Below are 14,492 nucleotides of genomic sequence, written 5' to 3'. Positions count from 1 at the left end.
GAGCAAGTCGTGCCGGTGAGTTTACATGTGAGTATCTCTAGAAACTTCCATCTAAAAACGACCTCAGGGTTGTAAGTTCGAGCCCCACGTTGGGTATAGAGATTACTGGGTCGCGGTCACAGCCCCCAGCAGCCCCTGGAAGCCGCCCCCCCTCCGCAGCTCGCTCTACACCACGTGTGCTTCCCAGGTGGACCCCCAGCACCTCGCGAACGCCTGCCGCAGCCCTTCGGAGGGCTCCTGACACAGGGACCGGATTCTGCTGGCCGCCCGCTAGGCTCGGGTGCTCTTGGGACCCCAGCCCGCACCGTCCGCTCCCCCGCTCTGTGTTCAAGCCAGGTCCCCGAGGCACCAGCCGCACTCCGCTCCCCACCGACAGGGCGTCCTGAGAAGCTGTCCCCGACCCGGACTCCAGGCCCAAGCTCCTCGCCTCTCGCCGCTCCGCGGACGGTTCAGCTGAGCGCCCCCTCCCACCACCGGGACCCTCAGACACAGCCAACCTAACAGTCTTTCCTTCTCATTCCCTTAGACCAGGGGCTGGCAAGCGCGTCCCGGGATGGGCCGCAGAGCAAATGTTTGAGGCTTTGTGAGCCACATGGTCTCTGACACAAGCACTCGGCTCCGTGACCGTGGTGTGAAAGCCGGAGGATGGCTGTGTCCCCACAAAACTTGATTTACAGAAGCAGGTGGCGGGCTAGCCCTGGCTGGGAGGCCGCGGCTTGCCGAGCCCTGACCGGGACGGCTAGCACCCTGGAGCGCCTCCCACGTCGGGCCTCACGCTGGGGCCGGGCGCCGGACCCGCCAGACAGGCTCCCGGTGCGCACAGCCATCCGCCCGTGTGACAGCCCGTCTCTCCCTCTAGGCCGTAAACTCTGACAGGCAAGGACGGCCGTTTTGTTCCTCCCATGTTCAGCAGGGCATCTGACACAATTCCAAATGGCAGTGAAAAAGTTTAGACCAAGTTCACATTTACAGGAAGCTGTAACGCACACGAGAAATCTACCCCGGAGACAGTTTCCTTCGAGGACAGGTCCTAGAGCCCTAGGAGCTCATCTGGAGCAACAGCGTTCTGCAAACGGCCCCCAGCGGCTTGCGCCTGGGTCGGGGTGGCTCCCCGGGTCCCGGGGAAGCTGCGGGCTCCGGGGCACCGCGCGGTGGCGCGCCTCCCGCCCCCGTGTCCTCCCGCCCCCGTGTCCGTTTGGGCTGCTGCTGACATTTAACGCCTGGCCTGCCACCACTGGGCGCGCTGCTCCTCCGCTTCTTGCTTCAGGTTTTTCAACAACATCAGAATAAACAAGGGTCTCCAAAAATTAATCCAGGGGCAGCACGTGGAGACAGGCAGTACATAAAAAGTAAACGCAAGGTATTCTTGTGTTATTCTAGCACTTAAAAGCTCTCTTTCCTAAGGCAGGTTCTAGATATCTCTCTGAGAATTACGAATGCAAAATAAATAAAGAAGTGCCTGGGTGGCTCACTCAGTTGAGCATCCGACTCTTTTTTAAAAATTTCTTTTAAAAAGTTTCTTTATATATTTTGGGGGGCAGTGGGAGAACCCCAAGCAGGCTCCACACTGTCAGGGCAGAGCCTGACGTGGGGCTCGATCTCACCAACTGCAAGATCATGACCTGAGCCAAAATCAAGAGTCAGATGCTTAACCATCTGAGCCACCCAGGTGCCCTGAGTGTCCGACTTCCATGCAGAGCATGGAACCTGCTTGAGATCCTCTTTTGTCGTTCTTTTTCTCTGTCTCTCCCTCCCTCCCCTCTCCCCAGCTTGCACGCTCTCTCTCTCAAAAAAAAAAAAAAAAAAAAGCCAGGGACTCTACATCATACCGAGCTATTGTTTTACTCTCAGAAACAATTTTGAAGTAATAGATTCTATCATTTTTTTTAAATTTTAAACTTTTTAATGTTTTATTTATTTATTTTTGATACAGAGAGAGACAGAGCCTGAGAGGGGGAGGGGCAGAGAGAGAAGGAGACACAGAACCGGAAACAGGCTCCAGACTCTGAGCTAGCTGTCAGCACAGAGCCTGACACGGGGCTCGAACCCACAAATGTGAGATCTGACCTGAGCTGAAGTCGGAGGCTTAACCAAGTGAGCTACGCAGGTGCCCCTAGATTCTATCATTTTACTCTGCATGTGTGGAGGTAGGCATCAATAAACACAGACAGGGGTACCTGGATGGCTCAGTTGGTGGAGCATGAGATTCTCATCTTGGGGTTGTGAGTTCGAGCCCCACATTGAGCAGAGATTACAAAAAAAAAATAAAACCTAAAAGAGAAAGAATTCGACTGCTTTATATAAAGGGCATTATTGGGGCAACTGGTGAAATTTAAATGTACTAAATTCAGATAGCCTTGATAATGGGATTGTACCGAAGTAAAATGTCTCAAATTTATCGTTACACTCCGGCTGCACAAGAAAACCTGTTTGAACCTGGGAGCTATTTCAGGGCCGAGGTATCTGCAGTTCACTTCCAAACGCTGCTCCAGCACAACAGATAAATGTGCACGTGTGGGAAGCAAGACCGGTGCGGGATGACAGCAGGAAGCCCGGAGCGAACCCACAGGGCCAAGGTGAGCACGCACTCCTCCCGGACTCTTTGTGTCCAACATAAACAGAAGTTCTCACATGCTGCCCACCAGCAGGTTGTGAACTCTTAGCCTCTTGTCAGAGATACCTGAGCCTCAGAATGCGAGTGAGGGGGTCCGGAGGGGGCCCGGAGTCCGTACGGTACCGAAGGTGCTGTCTCGGTCCTGTCTGGGGCCGGCAGGTCTACGAAAACCTCAGGGAGCCCACACGAGCTGACCTGGCACAAAACACGGAGCGCAAGTAGGAATGACCATGGCCTTCTGACCCCACTCCCGTCTGCACTGGACCACACGTGGGAGACCTGGGACCCAGGCCTGGGTAGAGGAGACAGACACGCATCAGGCTGTAGAGTAAATATCCGAATGAGAACACTGGGATTTCTTCCTTACCTTTTACATTAAAAAATAAAAAACAAATGCTACTTTTTCTCTATCGTCCACTTCGGTGGCTGTAGTTGAGGCTAAGACGGTGACGACAATCTAACCCAAGGACAGGCGGGGAGATGGGGTGGGACCCAGCTGGCGGAGTTAGCAGGACCTAGCCAAAGGCCGGACAGGCGGGGAGCTGGGGAGGAGGGGTCAAGACTGAAGTCCAGATCTGGGGTGTGGGCGCTGAGCTCGAGAGCACTGGAGTAAGAGCAGCTCAGAGAAGCGGGAGGAGGAAGGGAGCCCGGGAGTCTGGGGCGCTCACGAGACACCAGGCAGACCCGCCCCCAAAGTCCTGGGAGCAATCCGCCGGCCGCTCAGCTGTGCCTGCTTCAGCTCACCGCACGGCGCGTGTCCCCGGTCGCTGCGGCTGCGTCACCTAGCCCCTGAACGGGCCACCGCTGCCACTCCCGTCTCCTCTCTGTGCCCGTCAGCCTCGGGAGCCCACGCAGCGGGAGCTGCGTCTAACAGGCACCGAGCAGGACCCGTCCCTGAGCAGGGCCCTCTTCCTCAGGAGCGAGGGCGTCCGCAAGTGGTACGTGCCAGGAGACCAGCGCTCGCGACTCAGAGGTGCACGGAGCGTTCTAGAACCAGGTATGAACAGCGGGAAGGGGCGGAGAAGAGAGAGAAGGCCGGCGGGGAGAGGAGTGTGAGGATGGGAGAGATGAAAGCAGATGAAGGCAGGCGCCGGAGAGGCGACTGTGAAGAGCATTCCAGAGAGCGCTGCGCTCCCGCACGGGGGACACAGGACAGCGCCTGCTGGTCCCCAGCGCCGCCCCGAAACGCCCGCATCCACTTCGCAGCGACGGCCTTGGTCCCCAACACGGCAAAGACCGGCGGTCTTCACGCGGGCAGCGCTTTGGAGGGGCTGAGAGCCAGCTCACGCACTGCTCATTTACCAGCGGTGTGACTTCCTACGTAACCTGCCTAACAGTTCCTTTTTTTTAACGTTTATTTATTTTTGAGAGAGAGAGCGCACGCACACACATGCGAGTGCACAGGAGGGGCAGAGAGAGAGGGAGACACAGAATCCGAAGCAGGCTCCAGGCTCTGAGCACTCAGCACAGGGCCCGATGTGGGGCTCAAACCCACAAACCGTGAGACCATGACCTGAGCCGAAGCCGGACACGCACCTGCCGGAGCCCCCAGGCGCCCCGTCCCCAGGGCCCTCTTTCTAACACTTCCCGGCGCAGGGCAGAGCCCGCACCACGCCCGTCCCCGTGCGGCCGCGGCACGGCGTCCTCAGCATCGTCGCCTCAGACGCTCCCGCACCGGCGTCACAGGCCCAGCTGTCAGGCTCGGGGGGGGCCCCTCGGATGAACGGACTCGTGTCCCCAAGCAGAGGCCCTCGTGCCGCGACGGCGGCAGGCGCAGCGCACGCGGGCTGCGGTCTTTGCTTTACTTTTTCCTTATTTCCCTTATTCCACTTGTATCTTATCATTCCTCCCCCTTCAAGAAGTTTTACAGTGAGAATCAATTGTGTCCATTTACTTCAATATTAAAAAAACAATGGTTTGAACATAAAAATGTGTCTAAAAGTCTGAACGTTCTCAAAAGCCAAAAAGGAAACAAGCTATGATTTTAATGCAACGGTTACGGTTTTCAACTACACACTCCAGGTGCGGTGCAGACACCGCTCGCCATGGCTGCCTCCATGGCTCCACAGGCAGCGGGGCCGGGCGACACCCCGAGCCCCCTGGAAACTGAGGCCGAAGCCCCTCCCATGGGCCCCTCCCCACCTGGACGCTCTGAAGTCTTCTGCGGGTCTCTGCGGGGCGCAGTGCAAGCAGCTCAGTCCGGGCACCCGTGTCCCCATCCCCGTCCCCTCCCACTGTCACCACCGTCACCTTCAGCACTAGCACGGCTGCCTCCAGCACCACTGCTGCCACCGCCACACACTCTTTTTTGTTTGTTTGTTTTTTAGTTTTCTAGAGAAAGAGTGAGCGAGAGAGCACGTGTGTGCACAAGTGGGGGGGTGTAGAGGGAGAGAGACTCCACCTGGTTCCATGCTCAGCGCAGAGCCCCCTACACGGGAACCATCCCACAACGCTGACATCCTGACTGGAGCCGAAATCCAGAGTTGGCCACTCAACCGACTGAGCCACCCAGGTGCCTGCACAACATGTTCTGATAAGAGAATTTATTCCAAAATAGAAAATGTAAAGAGGTCATTATTCTCTTTATGTTGAAAGCACACCATTCTTCCTAAGAAAACTTTATGACTTCTGGGGCACCTGGGTGGCTCAGTCAGTTGAATGCCAGCTTCGGCTCAGGTCATGATCTCACGGTTCATGGGTTCAAGCCCCGCATCGGGCTCTGTGCTGAGAGCTCAGAGCCTGGAGCCTGCTTCTGATTCTGTGTCCCCCTTTCTCTCTGACCCTCCCCTGCTCGTGCTGTGTCTGTCTCTCAAAAAAAATTCATGTTAAAAAAAATTTTTAAAAGAGAAAACTTTATGACTTCAACAATATTTGAATAACATGCTTTTCATAAACCGAAGTTCCCAGAGAGAATCTGTGTACAGGAGTCTGTGAGGGGCCGGACTTGCAGGGGTGGGGCTCGGACATGCGGGAGAGCTCCAGAGCGAGCCCAGACCGCACTCCCTCACAGGCTGCAGCCCGGGGGCCCCGGAGGGCTAGCGCGCTTGTGATCACAAGTCTGAGAGGACAAACAGGAGTCGTCACGGCCGGAAGACCGCACACCGCACTTTGAAATCCCAAGTTCTCCTCCCTCAACACCGAATTAACTGAACCTCAACAAACTATGTCCATTTTAGAGATGGGGAAACGGAGGCTCAGGGACGTCAGTCTTGGACACGGAAGGGCCGAATTGAAACCTGCATCTAGTGCCCCTTCCACTCTACCATTCTATCAAAATAATTCTCCCTAAATAAAAAAAATCCATAAAAAGAAAAATCTAATGAACTTTGTCTATCACGTTAAAATCTCTTTCTTCTGCTGTTAACCTTCTAAAAACAGACGTCTATAAAAATCTAAGTAACCTAACTGCTTTAAGTGATTAAATTAAAATGGATTGTCCAATAGCATGCATTAAAGAGAAAAGCTTCCTTTTTTTAAATTCCAAAACTGTTACCATATAAATATAAAATTTTCAAGTATTTAACAAAGAGCTTCCGGAAGCTAGAGTAAGGCATCAGATTCATCAGATCAGGAAGTGTGGACAAGACGCACTCAGCAGGGCGCAGCGCGCTCGATCAGCCCCAGCGGAGACGTGGACAGACTGTGCGGTGCCCGTTCTTTGCCGCCACAAAGTCCCCGGGACTGAAATGATCCAACAGTGAGCCATACGTTACAGAAAGTACTTCCCAACGCTTTCTGTAGCTGAAAATGGTTCCTAACGAAGACCAAGAACACACACTCCCTGCCCGTCCTTCCAGGAGCAGGAGAAACCTAACAACGGTTTTCAGAACCAGAGAGCTCCCCTCCCCCTTACCGTGGGCCACAATCCGGCAGAGAAGGCACCCTGAGCTGACAGTTCCATCTCAGGACACTCTAAACACGTCACCTGTCAGCTTCCACAAGCACAAGGAATTAGGAAATGCGGAGCAGAGTGAAAGGTTTACGGGGAACAGCAGTCCAAGTGTCCACAACTTGACTCCGCTTTGGGGCCCGTTTTCTGCAAAGCGGCAATAGGAGCAGTGGGGCCAGTGGGAGCAGAGGGCTTGGGGCAGGTCAGGAACACATGAGCGCAGCGGGGAACGGGCAGGCCTGCGGGCGCTCAGCAGCTCGCAGGGGAGGGAGGGAAGGAGGGAGCTTGCAGGGCTGGGAGAGCTGGGCAGTGAGCACTGCCAAGGCCATGGCCGGGCGGTGAGGAGCCGCAGCGGGTGGCCACGACGCCATTTTATCCGCCGGAGTGGGGCCGCCTTCCCTCCCGGGGCGCCGCCGGGGTACCTGCAGGCGTGGGCCGCCGGCCCGGAGACGCTGCTGCGACCCTCCCGCGCAGGCCTGCAGGCCGGGCCCCCTGTGGGCGCCCGTGGGCCCCTGGCCCGCAGTGCCCTTTCCGCTCCAGGAGGTGTCCGATTCATCGCCTTGCACGAGGGGGAGGCACCCACCGGGGGATTTGAAAGCTCTGATTATCTAATTGCAGCTGACACTAAACCGATCTTTCTTCCTCTTTACATTCTTTCGACTGTCACCAACGTTTGCACTTCAGGACCTGCTACAGGGAGCACCGGGGGCCCCTTCTCTGGGGGTTTGCAAGTGGGCCGGAGAAGAAGGCGCAGCGCCCTGCAAACAGGCTGCTCTTCCCGTGCGGCCTCTGTCTGCCGCCCCTCCGTCCCTCCCGCTCGCTCTGCACCAGCCTGACGCTCCGCTCCGGGCAGGCCGACACTGGCGGGCGCTCTGACCGAGCCCCATATGTAAACTGGCAAGTGTCCAACTTCCTAATTACTTCCCTGCCTCTATCTGGAAAAGATCTAGGTAGCAAACACTACTCTACTGCATATTAATCAAAGCCTCTGTTTGTAAGTGTACAAAGCAGCCACCGAAGCAGCACACTGCTCTGCCCTCGGCCAAGGAGAGAGAGGTGGTGGAGGTTTAAGGATAAGAGCTGTCAAGTGCTTCCAGCTGCAGGGGTGCGGCAGACTTGCCTAGAAACTCACCTGACGAAGTGACATTTTTCTGGAGCCTGGATAGTGTGAATCGCTACACTGATCTACTACCACTTACCTTACCAGTTACGACTTTTGCCAACTGGCTCTATGAGCTGCCCCCGCAATTAATACATGAATTAAAAAAATCCCTTTTCTCCCTTCATTAGTTTTTCAGAAGGCCAATGTTTTATTTCAGGACAAATGCTGGTTGAAAGGGAACCTGGAGCCACGCGGGGAGGGGGTGGCCCCTCCGTCCGCTCTGCAGGAGCCCCCGCCCCCCTCCATCCCCGGCAACGTGTATTTCTCTGTGGAAACCGCCTGCGCCGGAGGGCCGGAAACCCAGCAAAATTTCAGCGGGTTCTCTTTATCTCCACATGGCCAAGTGTGGCATCTGCCTCCGGAAGGTTCATAATGTTCCCTGCACTTGTCGCTGCTCCAAAGAGTTTTTGTCCCCACTGCCTCTTGCCAGTCTCCACTCAGGGACCATCGGCTCAGGTCACCGGGCAGGCGACAACTGCCGAGCCAACAGAGACAGACGGGGCTGGTGCATGGATGTGCCCCTGGCTAGAAGGGCTGGGTCAGGACCCAGGCCACCTAAAACGCTTTCCAATTCTACCAAACTACCCTCCCTAGAGGCCGCACTGGTCCACACTCCCGCCTGCAGCAGGTGGCCGCCGCACTGGTCCACACTCCCGCCTGCAGCAGGTGGCCGCCGCCCCTCCCCACACTTCCACCTGTCGGGTGTGGCGGTCCTGGATTCCTGCTGCGAAGACCAAACAAGCTGATGTGTGTCAAGCCCTCGGACCTGGCACATGGCGCACCGCTGCGGGTTTCATCTGCCTCCGTGACCCCCCTGGCCTCAAGTAACATCACCTGTCCGTGCGCAGGACCCCCTTGTAGTCGCTTTACGACCTGCCTGCGAACCATCTCTGCCCACTCTCCTAGCGGACTGGCTGTTTGTCCTTGTTGGCTTATGGGAGTGCTTGGTGTTTCCTCTCCGGCTTTATTTACGGGCTTGTAAAGATTTGTCACTTTCTACACAACTTTGTCGACCTTTCTTTTCACGGCTTCTTGCTTAAGAGAAAACTTCAGGCCACGATTTGGAAATGTTCTCCTGGGTCGCCTCTGACAGTTTTCAAGTTTGTTTTGTGTGTGCCTTCCTAGCACTCCTCTGGCCGGGGCTGCCGTTTTCCGGGAGTCTGCAAGGCCACGTCACGCTGACCTCAGTGTCCACGCATGCGCGTGTTTTCCCCAGTCTCTCTGTTTATTCTGGCCCCAGTAACACACAGCTGTAGGTAATTGCCAACTGATCACTTGCTCTACTGGATGGCTTGTTATTATTTTTAAAAATTTTTCTTGGGGGGGGACACCTGGGTGACTCAGTTAAGCGTCCAACTTCGGCTCAGGTCATGAACTCATGGTCTGGGAGTCCCAGCCTCATGTCAGGCTCTCCACTGTCAGCACAGAGCCTGTTTTAGATCCTCTGTCCCTCCATCTGCCCACCTCCACTCTCTCTCAAAAAGAAATAAAAACATTAAAAAAAAAAGAATTCCTTGGCTATTCTAATTATGTACCTTTGCTCTTCTAGATGGACTTCAGAATTAGCCTATCAAGTTCCAAAGGCAATGTGCCGGGAGAGCTGTGGGCGTGCGCTGGACGTGCCGCGGCCGCAGAGTGAGCGTGCGCGGGTTCACGACTATCCTTGGAGCTGCCTTTCCAGCCCTGTCCCCTCCTGCTGCCCCCCGCGCTCTGCCCCAGCCACACGGAACTGCCTTCATTCCCCACAGAGGACCACCCCCCCACGCCCAGGCTGCTCTGTGGCCTGCCTCTCCCGGCCAATCCAGCACTCAGCCCACGTTGCCTCCATCAGAAGCCTTCCTGGGGCGCCTGGGTGGCTCAGTTGCTTGAGCGTCCAATTTTGGCTCAGGTCATGAGCTTGTGGTTGTTCGTGGGTTCGAGCCCCGCATCAGGCTCTGTGCTGACAGCTAGGAGCCTGGAGCCTGCTTTGGATTCTGTGTCTCCCTCGCTCTCTGCCCTTCCCACGCTCATGCTCTCTCTCCCTTCCCCCATCAAGAATAAACAAAAATTTAAAAAAAAAAAAAAAAGAAAGCCTTCCTTGGCAGGCCCCCATCCTCAGTCTGGGTTACTGTGCATGTGACACCCCACAGTTATCTCCTACTGAGCACCCCACCCCACCCAGGCCCCCCCAAGTTTAGTAGGCATTCAATGCATGTTCTGCTCAATGACTTAATGTAGAAGAAACTCTGGAAGGTTAGCCTCTTCTCCCTTGTCAGAGGCGTACCAACGGCCGTGTGGGACTGCTGCCTACACACTCTGACTGAGGAACAAAAGGAAAGACAGTAAAAAAAAGTATTAAGCTACTGTATCGCTTTGTCAAAATATGGCAAAACCTGGCAGTGCAATTTCTCCCTATGAACAAGTGTGACGGATTAATGCAAATTACAAGGTGAATCATAAGGAAACTTAAGAAGAGCCAGACTGATCTACTGACATCTCTTTTTCAGAGCACGTGGAACATAAAGGGAAAGACTGAATAAAAACACCCCTGTCAGGCCGGGTCCCCCTCCCCACGCTGCCGCTGCCTTGTGCGGGGGCAGAGAAGGTTTGCCGGTGCGGGCGCCAGCCTTCAGCTCAACGACGCTCCTGCTGCTGCACCCCCACCGCTCACTGGCCCCTGCCCACCTGTTCTGTGGAGCGGAGGGGGCGCTCGCTCTCCGGACAGGCGAGGGCTTCGGGGGCCCCTCCCGGAGGAGGAGGCAGGCACAGGGCGGCGCTCGGACGGGAGGGGCCCAGGATGCTCGTGGATTTTGGCAGGTTTGCAGTGTGGTAGCTTTTTAAACCCATGAGCCGTGATAAAGGTGATTCACAGTCCCCCAGCTCCATCCAGGGATAGTTAACCTTCTTTAATCTTTGCCAGTTGCACTGAACCCCTTTTTTTTTTTTTAGTTTATTTATTTTGTGAGGGAGCGAGAGAGAGCGAGTGCACACATGCACGTACATGAGCAGGGGAGGGGCAGAGAGAATCCCAAGTCGGCTCTGGACGGTCAGGACAGAGCCTGACACAGAGCTCGATCCCACAACCATGAGATCGTTTCCGGAGCCAAGATCAAGAGTCGGACGCTTAACCGGCTGAGCCACCCAGGTGCGCCCACACTAAACCTTTTGGGGGAAACAGAGTCCACATACTGACACACCGCGGAAAAACAACGGTCTGCCCTTAAAGTCTTCAGGATGAGTCACACGCCCACGCCCTGCTTGGGTGACTCCATCTTAGTCCTCGATGGAGCATTCTTACGTTTTCACCTAACCTCTCAGTCGGAGGAACGGAATAAGGAGTGCAGCCGCATTTTTCGTTGTCAGGCCGGTGTGGCCACGGAGTGGAGACCTGCTCGCCCAGAACGAAACACAACGCTACTCCACGCGTTACTCAGCGTAAAAGGTGCCCACGCTTCTCCTGGAAGCAGTATCTGGACCCGTTTCACACGAGGAAACCTGGCCACTCCTGCGGGCCTCACCTGCACGTGAACCAGCGTGTGGCGTGCGCCGGGAGAAAGGCAAGCTTCCGGAGACCGCGTCCGCTCCACGAGGCACGGCTGCACGTTCAGAATGTGCGCAGCACGGGAGGCCCGGAGAGCTTACTGCGCCGCTGCGGGATTTGCTACTTAAAGACCCGGCGAGTTTAAAACACACGTGCTGTTCCATCGCAGCATTTCAGTGCCGGGCCCATACCTGCCGCACTTACGGAGCACTTACTGTATACGAGGCCCTGGGCTGAGCGTGGAGCAAACATCTTGTCCTTGGAGCCCTATGAATTAGGGGTCAACCCAGGTCACAGGTGAGGGCTCAAACAGGCAGTGAAAGCAACCTGGTCAAGGTCACACAGGAGGTCACAGGTCTGGAAACCCGATTAGGCCCAGAGCCCGCCAGCCTGGCTCCTGACGGCGTGGCACCGGCAGCGCCTCTGCTGACCAATCAAGCAGGCTCTCTGTGAACAGTGTTGGGTCAGAGCTTAAAGGGAAGGGGCCTTAGCAAGGAGAAGTCCCGAGAGCTTCAGACTTACGGTTTTCGGGGAGAATGAAGTCCCAGCTGGGGTGTGACCAGGGCCAGCTGCTGGGCCTCCCCCACCCCCGCCCCCATGCAAAGCGTTTTCCAATCCAAAGGAAAGTGAGAAGGTGAGAAGCTTTCTTTTAAAAATAAACTTTTTTTTAAGGTTATATATTTTGAGAGAGAGAGAGAGAGAGCGAGAGCGAGCGAGCAAGAGAGAACCCCAAGCAGGCTCCATGCTCTCAGCACAGAGCCCGACGTGGTTCTTGAACCCACGAACTGTGAGATCCTGACCTGAAGTCGGACAATCGACCGACGGAGCCCCCCAGGCACCCCAGGAGGCCCTCTTCAGAGGGCACTTTCAACTTAACAGAGAGCTGAGACTCGTACAATTGGCCAGCAAACAACGCGGGTGGCACAGAGTGCCAGCAGGGGAGGCGGTGCGTGTAGCCGGAGAGCAGTTGCAGGGGCTGGATGGGGGCGGCCTGGGCGGGCAGGAGGGAGGAAGCGACGAGACCATCTGGCGGACACGGGCCTGGATGGGAAGGGGAGCGGCCACGCGGACGAGGAGGGGAGTGCGGACTGGACAAGGCTGTGCAGGGCTGTGGCAGCCGGGGACAGCCGGGCCCCGCGCCGCAGCAGCTTGGACCGCCGGACAGGTCTCGACGGTGCCCGAGCCGGTCAGAGAGGTTCATGTGGCCAGGACACCGGCGACTGCTGGGAAAGAGATGAAAGTGCTCTAAAATGAAGTGCTCTAAAAAGTGCTCAGTAGCTATAAATCTGTCATTTCTTATCTTGTAAATAGAGTCGATTCCACTTTCTGAGATGTTTTATAGAAAATGCTGATTTATTTAGTCTATTTTTTTTTAAAGCATAATAAACTAGAAGCAGCTTTCCGGAGCAGGATATCTGCAGCGCAAGTGCTGTAATAAAGAACAGTACTTCCAGCTCCCGAATCTGAAACAATCCCCGTCCCCCACTTCTCTAAGCAGATCCTATGGCATCTCGAAGCGCTGGCACTTGAGGAGCACCCGGATGCAGACCCGCCAACGGACCTGGAACCAGGGCTGAGCCCTGAAGAAAGCAGGTGCTATGCTTCTTTTCCAGTTTTTCAGAATAAGCATCTTCGGCCGCTCCGCCAGGCTATTTAGGGACGACCCCACACTCCCCGAGTGTGTTAAGATTTTCCCGAGGACGGCCTCTCAGCGCAGTCGGAACGGTGTGGACTATGAATGCCCGCTGCGGCCAAGTCCGCGGGATGGGCTTCCCGGCCAGTGACTACATTTGATAGTTTCTTTTCTTCCTCCATTTTTGCTGACAACCACTGACCTACATTCCCTCCACCGGGAGCTTAGCAGGTGAGAGTCGAGACTATCTGAGGAGACTTGGCAAAGTGGTCTAGAAAGATCTGGCTCAAACGCACCACAAAGTCAGAGTTTTGAGGGCTAGAGGTGTGTGCAGGCCGCGCTGGAGCTCCTCTCCATGTCACAAGGCGGCGCGGGAAAGAAAACGTTAACGTAACTCGTGCCCTGTTTCTTTTAAAATCCCAACCTCGGGGCGCCTGGGGGGCCCAGTCAGTTAAGCGTCCGACTTCGGCTCAGGTCAGGATCTCACAGTCCGTGGGTCCGAACCCCGCATCAGGCCCTGTGCGGGCGGCTCAGAGCCTGGAGCTGCTTCCGATTCTGTGTTCCTTCTCTCTCTGCCCCTCCCCCACTCATGCTCTGTTTCTGTCTCAATAATAAATTTTAAAAAATTAAAAAATTAAAAAAAAAATCCCAACCTCGCACAAGAACCTCCCTGCGTCTCTCATTACAAACCCGAGTTCCACCGCCATCAGCACACGTGGTTTCCACGCTAGACCCGGTGCCGGCTGCTAAGTCATCTGAGATGGAACGAGTTAAGGAAATGACGAGAAATGTGGCCGTTGCACACACAGTCTGAGTCCATCAGTGAGGACAAGAAGGCGGGACGGCGGGAGACGGGAGGGGAGACGGGAGACGAGACAGGGACGAGGGCCGTCAGCAGTCTGAGGGCTGGAAAGCGAACGACCGGGTGGCGCTGGCTCCTGGAGCCAAGAGAAAGCCGCTGTCCGACTGCCCCCAAGGACGCCGGCCAGAAGCAGGCGCCCCGGGACCCCGGACACCGCGGGGCCGAGCCTGAGCGCTGCCGGCTTTGGCTCCTGTGTCTGAATGAGCTGGAAAGCCCCGGCCCGAGCAGATGTGGGGGCTCCTGCAGAGCGGGCGCACCCCGGGCCCTGCCCTCTCAGACTTGCAGGGACGCACGCACAGACCTTGACTTCTGGGGAGAAGCGAACTTGGCTGGCGTGGCTAAGGCCGTCTGGAAACGTATGAGAAATCACACAAGCAAGTAGGTGAACACAGGGCTGGACCTGAAAACCGAGCACAAGGGAATCGGGCCGGCCGGCTCCCGCGACTCGGCCCGGAGTCCGCGTATCCTGTGGGCGGGCGGCGACGCCAGACAGCACGCCCTTCCCGCGGGGGTGGGGGGGGCACCTCAGTCTGCGGGGGTCTTTACCTGGATGGAGCGTGCTGGGGTGCTGCTGCGCTCCGGCTCCGGGGAGGGGAGGGGGGCTTACCCCCGCGGGCCCGGCACCCTGGGGCGGGCTCGCACTGGTCAGAGCCCCTGCAGGCAACGGCTGACCTCTCTTTAGCAGCTGCTTCTGTTCTTGCTGGCGGAAGCGCGGAGGCACCTCGCGGGGCAGGTAACGGGGCGCTGCGGGCGGCTGGCTGCCGGCAGGCGCGCGCTTGCCATGGCCGCTGCTGGGCGGGGTGCTGGTGGCA

At 56.4% G+C, this 14,492-nt stretch overlaps 1 protein-coding gene across 7 annotated transcripts in view; it reads right to left on the bottom strand.

Moving 5' to 3' along the window:
- TNRC6C (trinucleotide repeat containing adaptor 6C) overlaps positions 1-14,492 on the bottom strand; it is an 80,256-nt gene that overhangs the window by 53,776 nt on the left and 11,988 nt on the right. For 6 of the 7 annotated variants that reach the window (XR_003904526.1, XM_029927993.1, XM_029927995.1 and 3 more), the window contains exon 4: positions 14,227-14,492. The exons of the other annotated variant lie outside the window; for it this stretch is intronic. The gene's annotated coding sequence lies outside the window, so the exon portion shown is untranslated. The remainder of the gene's footprint in view (positions 1-14,226) is intronic. 7 annotated transcript variants of the gene reach the window in all.

The sequence above is a fragment of the Suricata suricatta genome, chromosome 17 (genome assembly GCF_006229205.1).
Source record: "Suricata suricatta isolate VVHF042 chromosome 17, meerkat_22Aug2017_6uvM2_HiC, whole genome shotgun sequence".
Classification (NCBI taxonomy): domain Eukaryota; kingdom Metazoa; phylum Chordata; class Mammalia; order Carnivora; family Herpestidae; genus Suricata; species Suricata suricatta.
The sequence above is the reverse complement of the archived record's forward strand: the minus strand, read 5'-3'. Positions and strand labels throughout refer to the sequence as shown.